We start from the raw sequence: 24,287 nt of genomic DNA, 5'->3' as shown, positions 1-24,287 counted from the left end.
CTGCAGTTCAGGGACGAGCACCTCTGCCACTGTAGAACGCGAAACAACACGCGTGCACACATTGCTGCTCTCAAGGTGAAGAAAAGGGAACTTTATTGTCTGACTGCAACATTTATAGTTTTCCAAAAGTGACAGTGGAGTGGAGGGTGACAGTGCCACCTGTCCAATGACACTGGACAAACCAACAGTCCATCAAATTTCTCCTCCTCTATAAAAGAATGCAAAACAATAAGTTAATTACAGAAAGTGTGAGAGAAAGTTCGCTGCCAGAATGTAACCATCAGAAGGCTTAGAAAATCTTAAAAAATCAGGGCAACACACCTCTGTTTCCAGCTCCTGCTGCTCCACCAGGATGCAGGGATGCAAACTGCAGGCAGGCAAGGTCACACTGCTTTCCTGTAAATGGCAGGCATGTGCAAAGTGTAATGGATAATTCCATGATGTCAACGACCAGAAGCGAACGTCTCGCAGGGTGTAATTGGTTTCTCTATAGTGTCAAGTGCTTTTATGTGTTCAGCATAAATATCTTTGCATTGATTGGGAGGAGAAGATAAAAATCGATGATTTACAACACTGAAGTTCTTAGAACATGACATTAAAATGACTCTGGGAGACTTAGCTCATAGGGGACATAGTAAATACTCCAGAGGTACAGGAAATGAAGAGACTCTTCCCAAGTCCTGAAACCAAGCAATAAATTTGATAGATGCTGTGTTCCTCTGCCTAATGGGTTTTAATACTGACTTTCTTTTTGTAGAATTGCTCTTTTTTTTTGTTGTTTAGTTGTGGTTATTTTTTACTCTTATTTGTTTGGATGTTCAGGACCCCAGGCTAAATGGAGACATTGTTATTTTTGTGAGGAAACTCTATAGCTTGTGCAAAATGGGAAACAAGTCCCGCTTTGCCTGGCTTTGTACACTAAGCACCAGGAGTGTGTCCTGAATTATGAGCGCTGAGGAGCGCAGATAATCACAGAAAATAAAGCTGGGCAGGACACAGATCCATCCCTTTGCCCCACATTCAGATGAATTGTAACTTATTCACTGCTGACAGATTTTCTTGCTGCAATTTAAGCACAGAGATCAGATAATCTCCATTCTATCCATAGTGATTTTTTATTTCCCCTTTCTATCTCCTTGTGTCACATGTTTTCTACAGGCTTTTTGTTTGTTTGTTTGGGTTTTGGGGTGGTTCTTTTTTGTTTCTTTCTTTTTTTTTTTTAATAGGCCTTTAAATTGTCCCTTTTTTTACCCCCAGTAAGTTACCAGACATGAGATGCAGTCACAGTACTTTGATTCCTCCCAGTCTAGAAAATAAGACACAGTGGTTTTTGATGGAAGTATTTACATGCTACTTTGGTACTTTTGCATTAGTCAGGAGAATTCTAACTGTCTTTCCATGCTGGCAGCAACTGGTGTGATGAGCAGTTCCCTGGAGAGGATAATTCCTCTGAGTTTCCTGAGGACTTGCAGCCTCTTGTCTGGGAATCTCAAAGCCCATGAATATGGGCTTTAAAGTAGAAGGAAAAAAAATGACAAATTAAGGCTGAAGGATTCCAGGTCTGCCTGGTGCAGGAGGCCATGTGATGAAGTGTGCAAATGGATTGCTGGTGTGTTTAGCTGAAATTCAGATGCTGTGTGCTTGCATTTCTGTGAGGGGTACAAAGCAAGGTGTCCCTGAGGTGCTCTGCTGGCCCTGTGCATCAATATCAGCAAAAGTCAGCACAGAGCTTCACTCTGTTCTTGAAATATCTGTATGTAACAAGGGCAGGAAGCCACATGAAGGGAATTGACAATGATATTTTCAAGAATTTTCACTAAGATTGCATGCAGCTACCTGCAGACACGAGGTGAAGCATCAGCTAGATCCAGCGCCACTTTCTTCCCCAAGCCTAAAATGAGGAAGGAAAAACTGTTTGCTCAGGACTTTCTGCCTCTTCAGTGCACAGCTCTGACTTGACTTTGGCTGCCTGCTCTAATTGCTGTTTAATGAAAAAGCTGTAAAACCCTGAGGAACAGCCAATAAATCAGCAATGCGTACGGAAAATTTAAAAAGCGTGCGCACTCCCAAAGTGACATGAGAACAACAGGGGGTGTGATAACCTGAGATCTTCTGACCTTTTTACCCACAAATCTCTGTGGGAACTCCTGTTTCTCCACCTGGCTGTTGGCAGAATTGATGGTTTCTGTCTCACCGTCTCCTCAGCCTTTGAATCGAGTCCAGCCCAGCTCTGCTGCTCTGCCAGGCAGGCTGCTGTGGGTAGTGCTGACTGTACACTCTACCCAGCACTGCCAGGAAATTGCTGCCCCAGGGTGAGGCCAGGAATTGTTGAAGTTTTTAAGGAACAAGTCAAGGCTGTTGCTGAACGGAGAGTAGAAACATGCTGTGAATTGAAATAATTAACAGTGCTTTGATCACAGAAGTAGGCACTGCTTTGTCTTTGGCTTTTTACAAAGTTAAAGGAAAAAGTGAAAGGTGTTAATGGTACCTCTTCATTAAGCTAATCCTTCAGACTGGCAAATTATGTCCTGGTTTCTGTCCCTGCCGTCAGCATTGGTGTGCAGCCTCTTCCTGTGCTCCTGTTACCTTTTGGTTTGGAAGTGAGTGATGCTGGATCACTGGATGGAATAAATTTATGACAGTTCAAAGCACAGCTTAGGCGGCCCAGTGAAGAAAAATCAAGCAACACTGACCTTGTGCTGGATGAGCATCTGGCATGCCACATGCTATCCCATCCCTTTGTGCAGCCACTGCTTGTTCTACCCTGGGATTGCCAAACACCAGCCCAGACCATCAATGTCTGCTGAGCCCACATGTCAGTTCCCATGCCAAGGGCTGGTCCTACAGGACATGGCCGTGCTGGGCTGCAGGTGTCACCTGAAGGCAGCCAAACCCCAGGTTCTGTCTGCTGCCATGCCAGCCTGGGGAGGTGATGGCAGTGCATGCAGCTGGAGGGTCACACTGGGGGGGTTTATTCCTCTAAGGGGGGTTGTAGATATGTGCTGCTGCTGCTAGAGGGGTGAACTGATAACCTCTGCCCCCTGTCCAGGCACAGACCCTGGTCAGGAGCAGTGCTGAGGGCTCTGCAGTGCTCCAGGCTGTAGCAGGCTGCTCTGGGAATGTGCAGGGCCTGCTGGTGTTATTGGGGTTGCTGTAGATCCCAGTGATCCCCTTGGGAAGCCCCTCCACCCTGAGTTGTGCCACCCTGGCCAGCAGAGCAATTCCTGCCTGGTCTGAGCAGTGACCTGGGCTGTCACTGCAGCAGCAGCTCCTGGTGCCACCAGGGAAATGTGCTCCTGGCTCTCTGCAGGGCAGTCAGAGGGCTCATCGTGGTTCCTCCTTCTTTGCCCTGTCAAGGGAGCTGCAAGGCCCATTCCTGGTGGGTATCTTGGCCATTTTAATAAGCCGGGTGTGCAATGGGTTGGCTCATGTGTATTTGATTTAATGGAAAGAGTAGAAGCAATTCTTCTTTATCCAATACTCTGTTTTTATTCTCGCCTGTCTGTCATCCTCTGCTGCTCACTCCACGTGTCTTTCACAAGCTGGGACTACAATCCCCACATTGCTTTCCTTTGTCCCTCTCCTGCACACCCTTGTATGAGCCCCAGAGAGGGAGAATCACTGTACAAGCACACAGCCCTGACTGGGGACAGTCAGTGAGCAGCTTTTTCTGCTCAAGCAAAGCAGAAACAGCAATTTTTGCAGAGCTGCTGAGGTTTTGGGAGAATGGGAGTGGCAGATGAGGACCTTGCCCTCCGTGCCCCATGGTGGCTGTGTGGGGTGCTCTGGGGTGTCACTGCCCCAGGAGCAGCAGCAGCAGGGCAGGCAGCATTCCCTGTGGGCACAGCTTCTGCCTGTCCCTGCAGACCTGTGGGGAAGCAGAGGGAAAAGCGGAGCCAGCGCCTGTCCCGGATTCCTGCCAGCACCTGCCAAGGGCAGAGGCAGCACAGATGCTGCTGGTGGAGGGCATCTGCTCTGCAAGGGCACGGAGATCCTGTGCAGCATCCACTGAGCCTGTCTGGAAGGCTTGGCTGGAGGAAATGAGGTTAGCAGAAGCAGAAGTTTCTACAGCTTGCCTACCAAGCGACGGCCCAAGTTGGCCCAGGATGCTGGAAACCACTTTTTAGCCTGGGCACTTCTCCATCTCCATCCAATCTGTGCAGCAGCACAGCTAAAGAGCAGGAATGTGACTTTCCCTGGACCTGTCTTGTAGAAGGTAAAGCACCATATGGGAGCTGATGGCTCAACCTGCCTGCAAAAGGTATCTGGAGAGACAGAGGAAGCACAAGGCCCACATCTTTAAAGATAAAGAGGAATGTGTGGGTGCCATTTCCTCAGCAACTGAAGCTGTTGCAGTGTCTGATCTGTCTGTGGTTTCAGTCTCTCTTCAGCAGCATTTCTGCTAAGGGGGCAGCTGGGAAGAACTTTTGCTCCGTAATAAAATTTCAAGGGAAATTAGATATGAGATCAGAATGTGGTTTTTTTAATGCTTAGTTCATATTTTGTCACCACATGGTGGTTTTTTTCAGATTTGATATTTTTGGTTTTGTCCATGAGATTTCTGCTTTGAAGCCTGGGAACACATTCCTCATACAGCCTTAGGCGTGGTTTGTTTTGGTTTTGGTTTTTTAATGATTTTTTTTTATTTTCATCACTCTCTCTCTTTTCCTGATTAATGTTTTATTGTAATCCCCCCTCCTATTTTTACAGCACCTTAATTTGAGGCTCTTTAGACTCAACTATCTAACATAGAAATCTTTCTGCAGGCAGAAATCCATGGGAAGTATGGGCACTTAGGAAACTTGAGTCTCGAGGTGGGGAGACAGAAATTAAAGTGCTTTAAAGTCTGGAGAACTTCTGGAAAGCGTTATCTCCCTCCCTAGCTGTCTTTCTGTGATTTGCAAGACTGTGGAAATTCAATTACAGGAGGTAGCTGTGAGCACAGCGAATAGAGGTGGTCACTTTTTGTTCCCTTGCAATTCAGAATGACAATCCCCACCATTAAAACTCAGTGCATGTGTTCTTGATATTAAACAAATTGGATAGCTCTGAGATTGCTTATTTCTTCCAGGGATAGGAGGATGAATTGAGCCAAAGCAGTTTTGCAGCCCAGCGTGTCTCAGCTCAAGGCTGCTAATGACGTATCCTGCAAACACAGAGCATCAGCAAGTCCTTTGTACTTTGCTAATATTTTTCCTGCAGTAACACGAGAGCAATTACAGCTTGGAAGGATGGGAGTTGGAAGGCTGGAGGAGATGAAAAAAATTCAAAGGGAAGAGCAGGATTTCATGAAGTGAAGGCAGGGAGTGTATGTGGGTGGGCGAGGGAGAAAGCATCTGTAAATAGTTGGCACTGACAGCTGTTTTTAAAAAAATATGTGGGAATCTGGAAAGAGAGAGGTGGAACAGCTGCAAATGTGTGTATAGTTTATGGAAAGAGGAGAGCAATGTGCAGCCTGTGAGGGAAGGAGCAAAAGAGCAGAGCTAAGCAGGAATCTGTGGAAGGGGTGAGAGAAAGTGGGGCAAAAACCAGAGTGAAGTTGGGGAAGGAAGAGATTAATTCCAGGAGATTTCAGGAATGGGTACAAAGTGTAGTGCAGCTGATGTAAGAGTCACTGTGGTGCTGTGGCTGCCAGTGGTGAGGGGGGAATTGCCACTGTCGCCTGCCTGTCCCAGCCTGTCCTCCCTCCCCCGGCTTTATCTTTTGATTTATCTTAATAAGAAATCAGCCTTGCTAAAAGCGGGTCAGGGGGCTGGCCTGAGGGATTAAAGCCAAGTCTCCGACCTCTGGGCATATTGTAATGCTTGTGAGCCATTGACTCATTCTCTTTATTGGCAGGTTGATGGATCCCTAACTAGGTTGTTAGTGGCATCTCAGCCTTGCTGCCTGAGATGTGCCTTTTGTGTTTAAACTCTGACTTAGAGAAACAAGTTCATTTCAGGCTCTTTGTGCTTCTCTCCTCCTCCTTTTCACAGCTTTTACTTCTTTAAATGTAGACTTCTTTTGACAGATCATCTCCATGGTAACTAACAGGACCGGGCTGCCTACAGAAATTGTAGTAATAAAGTGGTTGGTTTTTACACATGATGAAAAGATGATGAAGCACAATGATAGGTGATAAAGACACAGGTAATTGCTCTAGAATAATATTGCTGCCAAGAAGATGACTGAACTCCCACACAGAAGATGAACAGATGGTGTATTTATTGAAATTCATAGGCTGAGGGAAGAAGATGTAATTGATGGCTGTGTAGGTTTTTGTTTCAGTTTACTATGTTCCGAGCAGGGCCGGGAGAGCGGCGTGCCGGCAGATGGAGCCCGCACGCAGAGCCACCCTATTTCCTCACTGGAGATCTGAATTCCAATCAGAGCCATAAAGGCAGCAGAACCACTAATTGCTCTGATGCATTTTGCTGGTTTTGATCTGTCACACAGCCCTGGTATTATTTTAGAAAGGGTGTAATTCTTTTGTGAGAGCAGTGATGGTAAATTGCGTTAGAATACCGGGAACGTGGAAGTAGAGCCTGGAAAAATGAGCACTTGCAAAACATGTGTTCAGTAAAAGTTTTCCAAGACCAGATGTGTGTTGTTTTAGTGAAGGGCAGCTGTGGCATGTTTGCTAAGCTGATTGCTGTCTCCTGGTGCAGCAGGTCTGTTGTGCAGAATCCATGGGAAGGCAAAGCCAGGGAGTTTTCTTCTGCGGCTCTCTGTGTGTTTTCAGGTATAAGTTAAAACTGTTAAATGTGATGTTGAGGCTCCAGTGAAAATGTTGTCTGCTTGCGTATGGCAGTGCTACAGGTCTGGTTTGAATGATCCCAACACAAGAAATGAGCTGACCTATTGGAGTAAGCTCAGAGGAAGCCACAAAGTTGATCACAGGGCTGGAGCACATCAAGACAGGCTGAGAGGGTTGGGGCTGTTCAGGTTGGAGTAGAAAAGGCTCCAGGGAGATCTTTGGGGCCCTTCCAGTACCTAAAGGGGCTTCAAGAGAGCTGGAGAGGGAATTTTCATAAAGATGTGGGTGACATGACAAGGAGGAATGGATTTTAAGAGAAGGAGGGTAGGTTGAGAATAGATGTAATTCGGAAAGTTTTACTCTGTGTGTGGTGAGGCACTGACACAGGTTTTACAGAGCAGCAGTGAACTCCCCATCCCTGGAAATGTTCAAGACCAGGCTAAGTGGGGTTCTGAGTAAGCTGGTCTACTGAAAGATTCCTTGCCCATGGCAGAGGGGTTTGAACAAGATGATCTCTAAGTTCCCTTCCAAGCTAAGCCAATCTCTGATGGTATGACAGCATTGCTGCTGTGCAGCAAATGTGGGGTCCCAAAGGTGGGGAGCTGAGGCATCCCTTGCCACAGGGCTTGGTGCCTTCAGGTTCCCCAAGAGATTAGTTCAGTGCTGCCTGGAGACTATGAATGTCCATGGGAATCAGTCTCTGAAGGGCTTCTCTCTGAGCAGTACAAATAACCACACTTAGAGCAAGGAGTGCCAGCTCTGGAGCATAAAGATTTTTTCTGTGTGGATAACAAATGTTGGGGGAGAAACCCCCTTGGGAGGAGCTGGCTGAGCTAAAGTGCTGGTGGCTGTCTGTCCTGCAGCTCCTCTGTGCTCAGCAGCTTCAGCACCCCTGTTGTGCCCCTGCTAGCCCCCACAGTTTTGTGATTTATTGCTGATAATGCCTGAGTGCTGTTTAGTACATCACAAGATTCTCTCTTCCTCTGCAGCCTGGTGCTAGTTTTTTATGGATTGTATAACTCATTTTCTCATCAAGTTCTGCAACTAAACCACTTCCCACTTGGGTTTACCTCCAGTTGTCCCTGCTCTCATGTTGACTGTGTTTGTAGCTCTTGCATGCAAGGAGCTTTGAGAAGGTCCATAAACACGAGGAGAAAGGTTTTTCTTCTTACAACGGTAGTGCCAATGAGAATGAAAATAAATACGTGGGTGGTACGGAAGAAACTCTCTCTCTAGGATACTTTGCCCCAGTGAGGAAACTAAAAGTTTCAGGTTCATCACTTGACAGTGTTTGTGTCAAATTCCCCCTTCCTTTTATTCCTTCCCTTCAGATTGTCAGGGCACCCACATCTTTTGCGGCACCTGAAAAACCTCATTTGCATGCAAATTGCTCCCGTTTAGGTTGAAACATTTCTGTCATTCTTCTTTCCAACTTCTTCCCTTTTTCCTGCAGAAAAGGAGGGGTGGAAAAAGTTACTTAAGCGATACACCTTCTTCATACAAGATTAAACAGAGCCGCTCTGGAAGTGGAATAATGTGCTTTTTTGAGACCTGTCAGGCAGCCAGCAAACGGAGCATCAAGCTAGAGATGCCTGAAAGATGTGCTATGTAATAAAAGAGAGAATTAGAGAAAGGAAGAGGGTGAATCTGAGGACTGAAAAGAGACTGACCTGCTGCTGTATCTGAGCTGTTACTTGAGTGCATGCAGCCTGGCTGGAGTCATATTAAGCCAGCCTGGTGACTGTCACTGTGATGACTGGTTCCTAAGGAGCCTCCTGATTTATTTTCAGTGCTGTCCATCCCTGTTGCTAAACCCAGGCCCTGCAGACCCCATCAGGGCACCCAGCAGGATCTGAGGGACCTTGGCACCCTGGGGGATGTCCCTGGAGTAGATGGTACAGGACATCCTTGAAAAGATAAGCCTTGCTTGAGATAAAGGGTGATTTTTTATCTTGGACACAGGTTTGTCAGGTGCCTGGTGGCCTGATGCTGCCAGCTTCTCTGTCAGCCTGGCTTTGTTTGCTGCCCAGCTGCTGGCCTCTTTTCTTTCCCTCACCAATTCCTGCTCTGCCCTTCACCACTAATTGAGTGTTTCAGGCAAAGCTGGTCAAAACATTTTTATTCAAAACTTATTTTGCTGGCAGCCAAGCTTGGCAGCATCAAAGAAAAGGATAAATAAAATATACTGTCATTTTTTTCTGAGAGAAATTCTCTTTTAAAAGCTGGAAGCTGAGCTGTTGTTACCCACTTGAGGGGGAATACATTGCCAATTGCTTTTCCTTTTCTAGTTTACCTTCTCACCCTTTTTCCTTCTATCCTCATTCCCCTCCCCATCTCTTTTTTCCCTATGTGGCTGTGTTTCCCTGCTTGTGCCAGAAAGGTCAAAGGAATCTAGGCTGAAATGAAGACTTTCTCTCCAAGTTGAGTGTTTTTCATTAAAAAAATAATCAGATGTTTTCCAGCTTCCCTTCCCCCCACATTCAGTGGTTATTCTTGGGCTGGTTTCTGCCTCAGATAGAATCATAGAATGACACGAGATGGAAGAGACCCACAAAGGATCAGTGAAGATGGACCGAGGCTTCTGTGGCTTCCATGCCCATCAGGGCAAGCAGCAGCCAGTGGGGCAGGGCTGGGCTGGTGACGAGGTCTCTGGTGTCGAGATGACCTCAAGGTGTTGGAAAGTCTCTTTTTCCCAGCCCCATGACCAAAGAAGAAGTCGAGATTCGTCGGTTCTGCTGCTCAAGTCTTTTTATTTTCTCTTATCTGTTACATTCCTTCTCTGACCTGCTGAGATCTGTCCAGCAGGTTGGGTTGTGGCACAGTCCCTGCCCTTGGGGTGGTGTTGGCTTTTTATACTAAGAACTAAATGTAGTTTATTTACAATAATTTTCCAATACCTATCACCTGTGTTAGACAGTTTGTCTCTACTCTAAACCAATCCAAAAGTGTCACCATCACAGCAGAAGATGGAGGACAAGAAGAAGAAGGAGAAAGGCTGGACACACCCAGATTCCTCCATCTTGCCTCCTGAACCCCCACTCTAAAAACCCCAAAATTCTACTTTTTCACCCTGTGACAAATTAAGTATTAATCTACTCAAACCCTTGTGGCTTGTAAATCTTCACACAAAGTTGGTAATTGTTTCCATGGGCTAAAATCAGAGGCACAGGTGTTTTTGACTCCATGCCAAGGTCTCTGAGCCCCCTGCCAGGGTCTCGAGTCCTGCAGGGCAGCCAGAGGAATGTCCTGGATTCTGACAGGCTGGTGCTCCATGAACTGGTTCCCAGACCTCTCCATCAGGAGCAAAGCCCATCCAGGTAACTCTCTGTGTCTCCTGAGTGTCCCAGTGCTCACAGGCACATGGGGGGGCTGAAAGAAGGAAATTGTTTTGTCAAAGCTGGAGCGACATTACCTGGCCAGGAGAACAACCAAATTAAGTGCTTATCCTTGGGAAGGAAGAGATCCAGGCTGGAGGAGAGGATTCTGGTGTCCTGGTAGATGGGAGCACAGGATGCGTCAGGTTGGGGTCATCTTGTCCCATCTTCCTGCTCCAGCAGGGCCATCCCAGAGCACACAGCCAGGGATTGTGTCTGGAATACCTCCACACTCTGGGCAACCTGTTCCAGTGCTCAGTCACTGCACAGGAGAGAAGTTCTTCCTCACGTTCAGGTGGAACTCCTGAGGCATCAGTTCCTGCTTGCTGCCTCTGTTCTGTTGCTCAGTTCTGAGAGGAGCCTGGCCCATGCTCTTGACCCCCACCCTGAAGATATTTGAATACAGTGATAAGGTCTCCTCTCAGTCATCTCTTCTTGAGGCTCCCTCAGCCTTTCCTCAGAAGGGAGAAGCTCCAGTCCCTTAATCATCCTTGTAGCCCCTGCTGGAACCACCCCAGGAGCTCCCTGTCTCTCCTGTGCTGAAGAGCCGAGAGCTGGCTCTGCCCTCCTGGCAGAGGATCCATGACCAGGGTGGTGACCTGTCCCTGAGCTGCCTGGCAGACACTGGGAGCACCTCAGGAAAACCAGCAGGAATAAAGATAATGCCCCAGATTAATGCCTCACACTGGCTTCAGGGTGATCTGGAATTATGGAATGTGGTTGCCAATTGTTGTGGTGCTGTTTTGAGTCCCAGGACGAGGTGAGAGATGAGAATTGACTCCAAGTTCTCAGAAGGCTGATTTATTATATTATGATTTATATTATATAAAAAAAAAGCTATACTAAAACTATACTAAAGAAAGAGAAAAGAGACATCAGAAGGGTAGAAAAGAATGAGTAATAACTCATGACAGACTCAGAGAGTCTGACACAGCTGGCTGTGATTGGCCATTAATTAAAAACAATTCACATGCTGGGTAAACAATTCTCCAAATCACATTCCAAAGGAGCAAAACATGGGGAAGCTGAAGCTTCCCAGGAGAAGAAATCCTGGCGAAGGGATTTTTCATAAAATATGACAGTGACAATGGAATATCTGTGGTAATCTTGTAAAGGTGAGTTGCAGGAGCAGGGGACTGGTACTGACTGCACACCAGCTGGGTGGTGTGGCCCTCTGTTTATTGCTGTGTGATTAGTGGAAATTAGCTTCCAGATACCATGTCTGCTGGGACTGCTGCCCCTGAACCTAAAGCAAATGATCAGAAAGGTTTATTGGACAGGTAAAGCTACTGAGGAAAGTTATTTTCTTTGATTTACTGAGTGAAAGCTGCAAACCAAGCAGTTCATTTTTTTTACAGTTTGATAACAGCTTGCAATCTTATGGGTTCAGATTATTTTTAAATTTAAAAATAATTTTAGAAATGAAATAAGCAAGCAATCTGTGGTGCAGTGCCAGAAGAGTGGTTGTGCTGTGTCCAAGCAAAGATCCCTGATGCTGGCTGGTAGCAGGTGCCTGGGGAGAATATTAAAGAGCAAAGTTTGGCTTTGTGCTCTCAGTTTCTGCCAATCAGCAGCTTGGGACTTTCTAACCCAGAGGTCATGTTTGATGGCCTATGATGAACCCTTTTATCAGTTTGGTTTTTGAAATACTTATGTTTCTAGGCCATGCAGCACTTGCAGCAGTGAGCTCCATAGTCGTGTGTTGCATGAAACATTATTTCTGCGCATTGTGATTTGTACCTGACACCTGTTCATTTTGTTGTGTGCCCTCTAGCTGTTCTCTAGAAAGGTGTAGCTACAATTCTTTCCTTATTTGCCACCTCCATAACACTTATTACCCCTGTTTTATTACCCCTCCATCTGCTCTGATCCCATGATTACTTATTTATTTGACAAAATTAAGTTTTTTTCCTTGAGCAGAAGCTGTTGCAGACCCCTCATTACCCAAGTTGCCTGTACCAGCATGGTGCTATAATGTGGTGTGTCTATTAAGTCTATTAAGTTTTTTAGGAAGTCTTTTAAGACTTCTCCACTCTAGCGAAGAAAGGGGAGCAGTGTGAATTTGTAATGGCAATGCTTTTTGTGATCTTACTAGTTTTCATAATGTTTCTTTATTTGCCTTGTTCCTGAGCACTGAGCTATTTTCAAGGAACTATTTGGGCAGTCACCAAGATCCCTTTTCTGGGTGAAAATAGTCCTGAATCACATCCTTCAGCTTCTCTGCAGGTAACAATGGTGCAAAAATTGGTACTCTAGGCTTATCATCATCAGTTCCTTGTACACCATCACTGGTGACCCCACCAGCTTTCAGAAAAAAGTCCTATTTCTGCTACTCTTGAAAAGGAGCTGTAATTAATTTTTTATGCCACTAGAAAGTTGCTGACCACAGTTGTTTTTTTTTTGGTCTGTCCTCCTATGATTCCACATTGAACTTGACAGAAGTTCGCCATCTGTTTTTCTTTTCCTCCTCTGAACATGATGTTCACATTCTGAAGGATTGTTGTTTCCTGGTTTTGGCATTCCTACCAGTAATTGCCTTAAGTAACCATTCAATCCCAATCAACAAATTGATTTTTTTGGTCCTTTTATAATATTTTGAATTAATAAGTATCTTGATACTTTCCTATAGTACCTGTACATGGTCTCCTGAAGTATTTCTGCCTTTCCACCTATGTCATCATAATGCTCCACTGATTTTTATGTAGTTCTCCTTTTTCAAATCCAGGTTTATTACTTAGATTTGTGTGGGCTTCCTTTTTCTTCCATAGGGTGTTGAAGAATAGCCACTCTCATGTGTTGCTGGGGAAAATTGCTCTTCTATTACAGGTTTTTAACTAGTTATTTATAATGTATAAAAATGCAGTGTTTTCAGCACCCTGTCAAGACAGTTTCCCAGTCTCTGTGGTATAACTTTAGTTCCAAATCATTCCTTATTTCTGTCTCCATACCCAGTCACCCTGTGGACAGTGTCACAATCTGGCAGGTTTTAAACTAATCTTAATCCGTGGAGTTTTTTTAACACATTGCACCATTTCTGACATTCTCCTGCTTCTCATATTCAGGGATTTACAGCTTCCCACTGGGTTTTGTCTTCCACTGAGCCTCTTCTTGCGGTGTCCCCCCTTTGTCTCTCCTATCCCACAGCAGCTCTAACCTCTCGTGTTTGGAGGTGGCAGCACAGTGGGTGCAGCCTTGGATGTAGTGACAGGACAGGAGGGGAATGGCTTTAAACTGAGGGAAAGCAGGTTCAGGAAGAAATTCTTGACTGTGAGGGTGGTGAGGCCCTGGCAGATGTTGCTGAGAGAAGACGTGGATGCCCCACTGTAATGGGATACAGTATGGGTAAATGAAGGTGGTACAGGATGTAATCTTATCCCCTAAAGAGTTGCAGCTGAACCAATTGCTAAAGATTAGGAGCAGGCCTGATCTTAACAGGCCACACCTGTAGCCGATAAGAACAAGTGGTATAAAAGAGTGGATTGGTGGGATCTGGAGTCAGATGATTACTGCAAGCACCAGGAACAGTCAGTGCTTAGAGGAGATGCCTACGAGAAACATTGAGGAGGTACGAAACTCTGGTGGTATGGAATCCTTGCACTATAACAATAACAGAACTGTTGAAATGTAAGACATATAGGTGACCCCGATGTGATTTGGGAGGATATAGGACTTGACCACTAAACTATATTGCCCCGTGGATTCGGGGAAACAGGATTTGATCACATAACCCTGTGGATTTGGGGAAACCAGATTTGAATGCTAAGCTATTGGCAAAATATATTAATTACAGCTATTAGTGTTTGTTAAATATGAAGATAAGCACTTTGTAAACTATAGAACTGAACTAGCATTTAGAAATACATATATCTGTACTATAACATGCTGTTTGAACACTTGTATAACTCTTAGTTCTAAATGAACTATATGAATATGTCACAATATTAATATGTACTTCTGGAAATGCTGCAACTCTGTGGTTAAAAGGGGGAATTGTAGGGGGATACAGTATGGGTAAATGAAGGTAGTATAGAATGTAATCTTATCCCCTAAAGAATTACAGCTGGACCAATTACTAAAGATTAGGAGCAGGCCTGATCTTAACAGGCCACACCTGTAGCCAATAAGAACAAGTGGTATAAAAGAGTGGATTAGTGGGATCTGGAGTCAGATGGTTACTGCAAGGACCAGGAAGAGTCAGTGCTTAGAGGAGCTGTCTACAAGAAACATCAAGGAAGTATGAAACTCTGGCAATATATGAATCCTTGCACTGTAATGATAATAGAACTCTTGATATATAAGATAACACCCCTCCCCTGGAAGTGTTAAACGCTGGATGAATCTTTGAGCAGCCTGGTCTAGTCAAGGTGTCCCTGCCCATAAAAAAGGTTGGAATGGGATGACCTTTAATGTCCTTTAAACCCAAACCAGTCTGGGATTCCATGATCCACAGCTGTGCCTGGAGTGCAGCTGCCTGGGGGACACAGGTCCTTGCAGGGAAGAAAAGCTGCTGGAACATTCTCCTCTTGTGCTCAAGCCTTTGCTGCAGGTTCTGATTCACATCTCTGATCTCCACCAGACTTTCACGTAATTGAGTAGATTGACCCTGGCTCTAATGTAACAGGCAATTAATCAAAGGCTGACTAATCAGCTCTCTCCATGGCTGGCACCTTGCAGAGAGTCTGGGAATCACTTACAGGCTACGCTGCAAACCAGTTTTAGGCTCTGAGATTTACAGCCAGTTAATTCTATTGAACTCTGTGGATTTACTGTAAACTTCAATTATTATAATCTCTGAAACATAATAAAAATTCCTTTGCTTAGCTACATTAAATGGTAATTTAAAAACTAAGTTTTGTAGCTCCTTTAACTAATTACACTCAGGAGTTTGACCCTAGTATTACAATTTAGCTGAAATCTGCTCTTTCCTTGGATTTAAATACCTTGAAAACTGGTTGGCTAGGCAATAGAGTTTAAACTTATTTTTCAGTGTTTAAAAGTATTTTCTTTTCAAAGCATTTAGTTTTGATCTAGATAACTTCTGAAGTTTGATACTGCTGAAATGTAGGACCTGATTTTTGAGCTGAGGTTCTCATTTGCCAAGCCGCAGCAGTTAACAGCCATTCAGTGATGTTAAATGACATCTATTAAGAGCTTTAAATTGAAGATGCACTGTGAAATAAGATGAAATTTAAGCAGAATAAATATCAGCAAGCACTTACTCCTCCTGCAAAGCCAAACTCGTTTAAGTGAGTGTGTTTTGTGCTGGGGTGTTTTGAAGCAAAGGGCAGTGCAGGGATGCAGCTGGAGACTGTGGCACCATCCCAAGGGCAACAAAGCCACTGCTGACATCCTGTCAGGAGTGACATGGGGGTGATTGTTTTTTTCTTTTTCCCCAGCCAGGCCTATTTATGAGCTCTCTGCTGGTCATCTAAGCCTCATTCTGACTTCATTTTTCTGCAGGAAGTGGGTAAGCAAACTGCACTTTTCTTGTTTGGTTGATGCTGAGTTTTTCTGATGCTCCAGAAAACCACATCTGTTCCTTTTCTTGTAACAAATGTTCAAACCTCTTATTTACCAGTGTTAACTCAAATAAACCAAATTGCTGTGGGCAATGTTGGCTGTCTCTTAAGGTATCCCAACTTTATTTTAGTTCCTTTTCTCACCACCCTGGCTATCATCTGCTGATGTTTTCCATTGCTTCCATATTGTTTGATATTTGGAGGTCAGACACATTCACCTCTGCTGTGTTTGTTGTTTATGATCCTTGGTGCCTGTATTGTTGAAGCTGCCTGCTTTGCTTTCTCTTAAAGACTTTTGTGTCCTTTCTGTCATTCCAATGACCTAAAGCATGTTGCTAGCACTGAAAATACAACTTTTATTTGCCCTCCAGTCAAAGCCTGAACCTGTGCAACTGGTGGTGAATCCCCCCTGCACATTTTTCTGCACTCTTAGTCTTGTGGCTGTTTTTTCACTGTTTTATTTTCTTTTCAGTGCTGTTAGATAATAATATTGCACCAGCTCTGGAAGAGTAGTTGGTCTCTCTAAAGTGAGGATTTATTGTATTTGGGTTCCCCCCAGATGATGGAAGGAATGATGCATCTGCCTCCATGTTCTCAGAAGGCTAATTTATTATTTTATGATACTATATTATATTAAATAATACTAAACTATACTAAAGAATACAGAAAGGATACTTACACAATGCTAAAAAAGATAATAATGAAAATTCGTGACTCTTTCCAGAGCCCTGACACAGCTTGGCCCTGACCGGCTAATGAGTCAAAACAACTCACAGAAAACCAATGAAACAACCCCCTGTGGGTAAACAATCTCCAAACACATTCCACATGTGAGCACAACACAGGAGAAGCAAATGAGACAAGAATGTTTTCCTTTTTTCTGAGGCTTCTCAGCTTCCCAGGAGAAAAATCCTGGATGAAGGGATTTTTCAGAGAATGTGAATGTCACAAGGCCTCCCTGCATTTTCTGGGGTGTGAGCATTCCCCAATGCATGTGAGTTTCTCTGCAGCATTCCTGAAAGTTTTCAAGGACCATTTTCCTAAAATCCATTGTTAAGGTATTTATTTCCATACTCCCTTCCTGTCTTGTTCCAGAGCAGGCTGGAGCTGGGCTGGGTTGGCATCCTCCTTTCCCCAGCACCCCAGGTGCCAGTTTTCCACTTCTTTTTTCTGCCTCTGTCAAGATTGGGATTGAAGGCACTTGAGACAAGAGTTCACATTCAGGCTTAGATGTTTATTTTTTCTCATCTATGTTACAATTCCACAGCAGTGAGTTCTGCAGTCGTTCACTAACAAGGCACAAAATGCCTCACTGTCTCTTGTTACAAGGTCTTTTAAGGCTAAACTGTCCAATCAAGAAATGACACCTAAATTACTTGTACTTTTAACCCAATAACTAACCACCCATGTCCCACAATTTGGACTTTTCTGACACAAAACCACCCAAACCCGTGAAGAAGAAGGACCAGCCACCACCCTAAAACCTCCATCTTGCTCCATATATATTACTATATTCTAAAACCCCAAACTCTAAGTTTTCCACCCTGTGATATTACACGCTTCCAATCAACTACGCACCCACAATCCCAGTGCTATCATTCAATTTTTGAAGCCTTCTCCACAGCCTCAGGTCAAATGCAGTGCTCTCCTGGGAGTCAGAGTCTGTCAGCACAGAGAGTCTCAAATTCTCAGCATCCAGAGCTCCAGCACCCAGGGTGTGCCCCAGGCAGATCCCTGGCTGCCATCCAGGAGCGCAGAGCATGGACAGGTGACAGTGCTTGTGCCATGTCAGGGTTTTGCAATGACAGTCCTGGTTCTTTGAGCTCCTTCTTGGCTGCCTGTGCTTGCTCTTGCATCTCCAAATGGCTTCACTGTGTATTGGAGCAGCTGCTCCTTTTCCTCCAGCCTGACACTGCTGCTTATCAGTGTGGCTGGGATTAGGCTGCAGTGTTTGTACAAGGCAAGGGCTCTAATTAGCTAAAGTCACTCTGGAGGCATTTTTCTCTTATTTGGTAATGTTCCCAATTGGTGCACATGTTGCTGTTTGCTGTTCTTCTTTTTGTTTTTCAGTTCCTGCGGTATTTGTGTCTGTCTCCCTCATCTCTGTCAAGAGAGCTGTCAGGAGGGTATTTCCCTCTTGTATCACTCTCCATGGTGGGGTGGTGGCTTTTGCTGTATTCCAGCTCTGTTTGTCACATCTGTTAAGCTACATTGCTTTAGCCCACATGCTGACTCAGTATTTGTGGTCCTGTTGGGTTCCTTCTCTAAATACAGCCATTGCCTGTGACTTTGCTTGCATTTTTGGAGATTTAGGCTTGCTCTTGTCCATACTCTTGCTTGCAAGCTGGTCTTGTGTAACCCACAGTGTTTCTATTAACTTGATGTTGACACAGTTGTTTGTGGACTCAGCTGCAAGGTGAAGAGCACTGATTATTTCTTTCTTGATTTTTGATCAAAACCTACCATTTTCCTGGAGAATTCCAGTTTTCCTTCATCTCCTTTGCAACTGTAATGGTTTTGGTTGCATTTCTGTCAACAATCTTTTTAATGCTGGATTTTTCTTTTATGTATCTAAGAAATAATAACCCACCTTTACTTAGAAAGTCAAAATCCTTGCCTCTGATTTTCAAGTCTCTAAGTAGACTTGAATCACCCTTGTGTACACAGAGTTTTTTTTAGTAATCCACCTTATGTTGGAGGCCTGTCTGTTTGCTTTGTTTTTAGGGGTTGATTTGCCCACTCAGTTGTAATTCCTGGGCATCCCACTAGGCTGAGTGCTGCTCCAGGCTTTCCTTCTTCCCACCAGCAGAATAAATGCAGGTTGCAAGAGAGACCCTGGGGTTCTCCTAACTTCTGCAAATTCCTATGAACTGGACCTTCCAGATCCACTTCAGAGGTTGTTAAATTAGTGGGAAACTGTTTGATTGGAATGAGTGAGCTGCGAGGTCCAAGCCTGGGGTGAAAGTCAGAATTGGATCCAAAAACTGATATGTGAAGAGTACAGAAACCCAGGACAGTGACTGCCTGGCCATCAGGCAGCACCTACTGGAAGTGATTTGACCAAATCACTGCTTGATTACTACCACAGGGAAATTATTCAACCAAATCACTGCTTTATAATCTACAACTTCTTTATTTGCACATTTCAGCAAGCCAGGACAGGTTTCTCTACTACAGGCCTAGTGGCCGCATGGATTTTGTTGGTATTTTGGACTCTAGGTGAAGCTAACCCTTTTGTTTGTGGTTAATGGCTCACAGCCTCATTTCAGTTAATAAAGTGTTCTTTCAGGCACTTGGTCTGTGCTGCTTCATGGAAATTTTAGTGAGGAAATGCTGTGGTGTCCATACAAATGTTTAATTGAAACACTGCTTCTGCTAAGGGAGTTTCCTCCTCCTCTGGAGTTCAGGACTTTGTCACCTGTACCTGACAGCAGGTGAATATGACTTGGGCAGAAATGTGCTGTGCAAGTATTTCTGCCTCCACACCTATCCAGCACAGGCCCATTCCTTCTAGCTGGCCTAGAGGAGTGGAGTACTGGGAGACCCTGTCTGACCTCAGCAAGATGTGCCAGAGATGTTTCACTCAGACATTCATGCCTTGGCAAGGGGAGTTCACTGCCCTGAGCTCTGTTTCATAAGCTTTTCTAGTTTTGGGGCTCCTGACTCAGAGACCTGACTCTGTTGCATGTGGTTTGCTCTTTACTCTTATATTTCTTTTGAATAAGACTTGGGGCTTATTCAAAAGAAATATAAGAGTAAAGAGCAAGGGAGAATAACTGGACTTCAAGTTCAATCAGTAGGAGATGTATTTGGTTTTTTTGCACGTCTAGAGAATGTTGGGGAAGGCTTAATGTACTGAACAGAGTGGAAGTGTGAGTTGCTGCTGCTTGTTTGCACTTTTATTGCCATCCTGCCTTCCCTGCACATTCATGCTCTGTTCAGCCAAGTTTACCTCCAGCAAATGCTGCAGCAATAATTGTTTTGCAAAGAACTACAACGAGAGTGGTGCCTGCTAAATATCAGGTGGGTGGCAGGTATCCCATGGCTGCTGCTCTGTGAGGGAATTAAATCATCCACACCAGCATAAAAACTTTTTCTTGGCATAACTGGCCTGTGTCAGGGTTGATCTCTCATCCAAGCCCAGGGCAGGAGATGCCTGAAGGGGATCTCACTGCTTGGCCAAGCCAGAAGCACATCCTGCTGCTGGAGGAACAGCCATTCCAGTGGCTCCCAGGTGAAAGGATGCTTGATCTTTGGAATAATGGTGTAAAGGTTTATGTGAAATACATTTGCTGGGTTTTAAAAATACCAGCTTGACATTTAGTGGGACATAAAGGGAATATATCTGCAGTTTAGCTGGTGGTTGACAAAGAATAATAAAAACTGACTGTATCTGAAAATGTATTTGAATTCCTGCCAATTGTGCTCTAGCTCTTTTAGCACAACAGTTCTGGAAAAAAACAACCACAGAAAGGGCAGTGTTGAGGTGACAAAGATGAGAGTTTATTCTCTTAACATCATTGTGCTATTATTTCTGGATTACAGTTTTTACCCATTGCAACTTTGTAAAGGAAGGTTTCAAGAATAAAGGAGAGTAAGAACTTGATGTGGGAGATGAAGAAAGGCAGCTGAGCACATGGGAATCTGAGTGGGAGACTTGTATGGCCTCCCATTTCCTTCCATAAATGTGACCTGATGAATTCTGGAGAAATTTGAATGGAAGTGGATAAGCATCTTATTTCCACAGAAAACATGTTAGGGGCTGCAGAGAAAGTTACAAAGGGAAGAGTTCAAAAGCAAGGGAATAACAGAACAACCATTGGGAAGAAGTCTGGAGTAAGCAACTTCTTTGGTGCAATAAACCTGGCCAAACCTGATTGAACTTGAGACCTTTTTTTCTCTTTGGCAACTCGTTTCACAGCCTCCCTTCTGGAGTTTCTTGTTGGACACTTATTTTCAATCATGCAGCGTTGGAAATACAGGGAACGAGGCACCCACAGACCTCTGTGCCCAGCTGTGCAGGCAGCCTGGCTCTGCACATCTTCATTCCAAATCAGCAGGGAAAATTTCCTCTTGGCTTAGCAGATGAGACAAATCTCCTGGGCAATGGATGGGTGGAAATGGCTCACTCATCTGGCTCCAGTGATGAGTCTGACATAACCAGATTTGGTGTTTCCCACGTATTTTTAGCCACAACTTGTGGTATTCACACGCCCTTTGAACAGAGAGAAGCTGTGAGAGAAGCAGAGAAAAGAAAGATCAGAACAATTCTTATCTCATTTGCTACTCCTGTGTTTGTGCCCATGTGGAATGTGTTGTGGAGATTGTTTACCCAAGGTCATTGCTTGGTTGGATTCTGGTGATGGTGTTTTGAATTCATTGCCCATTTGGAGCTGTGTGTGTGTTGGGACTCTCAGGCAGAAAGTCACAAGTTTTTTAGTTAGTTAGTGATAGCTCTTGTTAGTGTAATATTGTTATAGTATAATAAAGTAATTAATTAGCCTTCTGATATCATGGAGTCAGATGCCAATTATTCTTCCCAGACTTGGGCATTATAGCACCAATAACAACTCCATGGACACCACCTCCTGCTCTGGCTCATCAGCCAGGCCCGAGTGTCACCACGGGGTCAGCCTGAGAGTCTGGGCACAGCCCTGCTGGAGGCACATGTGGCTCCTCACCAGGGCTCTGCTCAGGGAGCCAGACACCCTCTCCAGCTGGGATCCATTGGGATTCTGCCATGGCCAGACTCATGAATATCCAAGGGATTGAGGTCTGCCCAACAAGGACTTTTCTTCCCTTTTCTTCCTCCTCTTGAGCTCTTTCTAAGTAGCTTTTATTTTGAAGATGCCAGTCTGGACTCCTTTTGGGGGATCTGCCAGGCAACAGCTTTTAGCAACAAGATCATCAGAACACCTTTTCTTTTTCTTTTTTTTTTTTTTTTTTTTTGGGGGAGGGGGGAGAAAAAGAGCTGCATTAGGAACACCTGCAGAAAATTGCCTCAGGGAGCATTTTGCCTTAGAAAGGCAAGATATTGCTGAGAGCAGATTAGAGCCAGTTTACAAATTGCTGCAGGCAGTGAGGCTAGAAGCCTTTTGGTTGTGAGCAGCCACCTCTGTGTACTCCCTTCCTTCCCCTCATTTTCTGTCCACCTTCCCCACCCTTTCTCATGTTGTGAGCATTGTGAGCAGCTGGATTCAGATGTGTGGTTTTATTTTATAGCTTTTCCATGCTGTTTTTGAGGAACATCAGGTATTCTAGAAGCTGGAAACATTTTTTTTTTTTTACACCAAAAAATGAATTGTTGGGAAGAGCTTCAGTTTCACTACAGAGAGACCTTTTGCAGCCAGAGACTGAGGAGGGATTTGCCCTGAATGTTGGGGGAAAATGACCCTTCTCATGCTGGGATTCAAAACTACATTCAAAATACACATTCAAAGTAGCAGCTGTGTGGAGAGTGAAGAGAGATAATGTGCCCTTATGGCATATGAGGCTTACACAGAGCCTTCCTCAAAATTAAGGTCAACAAATGATGCGCTGGGATCGGTGCTGTGCTTACACCTTTTGCTCTAAAACCAGCTTTTAACTCTGTGTAAAAACCCATTGGGAAGCACAGAGCTGCTAGCACAGCTTTGCCCTTCCAGCCTGGGATGCCCCAGGGTGAGCAGAGTTCAGGGCAGCAATGACTGGCTGAGCATGGCCAGGGGCAGGCTGCTCCCTTTGCTTTGGATGAATGATCCTTACTTGACCCTTTTACTGCAAATCTGTGGGAATCCAGGATGGGAAAGGTTCATCTCCAAAGTGGATCCAAAATACTTATTACCAGACTGAATTTAAGCCAATAAATAAATGTTATCTCCATACAGGAGAGAAAATCACTTTCAATTTCCAATTTCCTGATACATGAATAAATATTTTTTTAGACAAATTTTTCAGCAGGAGAAGTGTTTGAATAAAGACCTAGCACTCATAAGGTGAGATAATAGGAAAGGTGAGGCAGTAATATTTAAATATCCCCTTTAGGAAGTGGCATAGGCTGCTTTATCTCGTTTCCCTGGCTCACATTCCTTTGGTGGCTGTCACATGTTTACCAACCAGCAGCTCCTTCTTCCTTGGGGTGTTAAATCAACAAGCACATGCAGAGAAAAGGGCAAGAACACCAGCACCACTCCTGTTTCTCAGACTCAGGACTGTGCCTCTCTTCAGCTTTGCCCAGCTCGTGTGAGTACTGCAGATTCTAAGGATTTAGCTGACTGTCCTAGGAAAAAGACTTTTCTCATAAACAACACATTTCAAAGCTTTCTTGGGAAATTCCATTTCTGGTTTCACTCATCTTGCTGCTTTATGTAAGTGTGATTAGGTAAGTCTCGTGTTTGGAATGCTTTGGGGCTGTTTCTTGGTGAGAAGATAGCTTCCCTAGTTTGTTACTTTTGAGACAATTGCAGTTTGAAAAGAAAATCCTATGCTACCCTCACTTCTAACTTTGGATTTGCATGCTGCTTTGGTTTTCTTAAAATACAAAGATCGTGGAAACTGCAAGGAATTAAATAGGAGCAAGTCTTTTCTTCTGTTTTCTACTTTGACATTGTTCTGTTTCCTGCTGTCATTCTGGATTTTATTTTAAGGCAGTAGTAGACTGTAATTCCAGATACATAATGAGTAACAAAAGTGCAAAGTATTTGCATTCCTGTTAAGCAGAGGGCACATGCAAGGGAAGCCATGGGTGCTTGCAGGTGTTTGTGACTGAGACAGGTTCAGAGAAGAAAAGGAACTTAATGGTGGCTGGAGGAGAAAAGAGCTGAAGGGATCCCAATAAAATAGTAAATAGATTCCATAGCTTGGCTCAGTGTGGCTGAAAATATCCCAGGTACAGGCTGCACTTTATTCCTGTGGTCCTTTATGTCAAGTGTTCTGCAGAGTGTGTGTGTGGATGTTTGCTCACATGGGCTGGGCTGGAGTGTCAGTGCTGCAGAAGCCCTTGGAGTGCACAGAATCTATTTTAGTCCTTCTCCATTGCATCTGTTCTGGCTAAGAGTTGCTCTATCTGCCTCCCCTCTTCCATTCTCCTGGCTCTGAAGAGGCACAGCTCTCCATATACCCCTGAGAACAGCTGGACATCACAGCTTTTGCTTGAAAGAAACTCTGGGTAGATGCTTTGAAACCTGTTAATGCAAATGAAACCTCTGAAACAACTTTGTGGCTGCTTCCATCTGGAAAGGGCCCTTCCATCTGGAGAAGGCCCTTTCCCACGTTTTGAAGCGCTGGGGTCCTGCCCTGCATGTTGTTTCTACAAGGGAATTACGGAGGGTGACTTACAGCAGCTTTTTTCTCTGAGATCATTCCTGCTTCCCACTAAATCAGTGACCACTCTCCTTTTGATTTTCCATGTCCTGTAGAGACAGATATTTCACGCATAAGTACCAGGGTTCATCTTTCATTCAGTTTGGCTGAGCTTTCCAGTTTTTGGCTGAACTCAGGCTCAGTAAAACTGAGGAGTGCCTGGACTAGAAGAAGGTGTGATGTAGGAAAGAATGAACTGGGAAGGCACACACAGGGAATGAGCTGTTCTCCTGGCCATTTAAAATGAACTCTGCTTCCCTCTTCCTTGTGCCTGCAGGATTTCATTGCCTCTCCTTTGTCACAGAGCCCTGAGTTAGC

The 24,287-nt window shown here is 44.5% G+C and overlaps 1 protein-coding gene across 1 annotated transcript in view; it reads left to right on the top strand.

The window, feature by feature from the left end:
- Positions 1-15,537: 15,537 nt before the first annotated feature.
- The window catches only part of SYT16 (synaptotagmin 16), a 72,094-nt gene continuing 63,344 nt past the window's right edge, over positions 15,538-24,287 (top strand). Inside the window, exon 1 of the mRNA XM_030949854.1 lies at positions 15,538-15,577. The gene's annotated coding sequence lies outside the window, so the exon portion shown is untranslated. The remainder of the gene's footprint in view (positions 15,578-24,287) is intronic.

The sequence above is a fragment of the Camarhynchus parvulus genome, chromosome 5 (genome assembly GCF_901933205.1).
Source record: "Camarhynchus parvulus chromosome 5, STF_HiC, whole genome shotgun sequence".
Classification (NCBI taxonomy): domain Eukaryota; kingdom Metazoa; phylum Chordata; class Aves; order Passeriformes; family Thraupidae; genus Camarhynchus; species Camarhynchus parvulus.
Note: the sequence above shows the minus strand (reverse complement) of the source record. Positions and strands in the feature narration are given on the sequence as shown.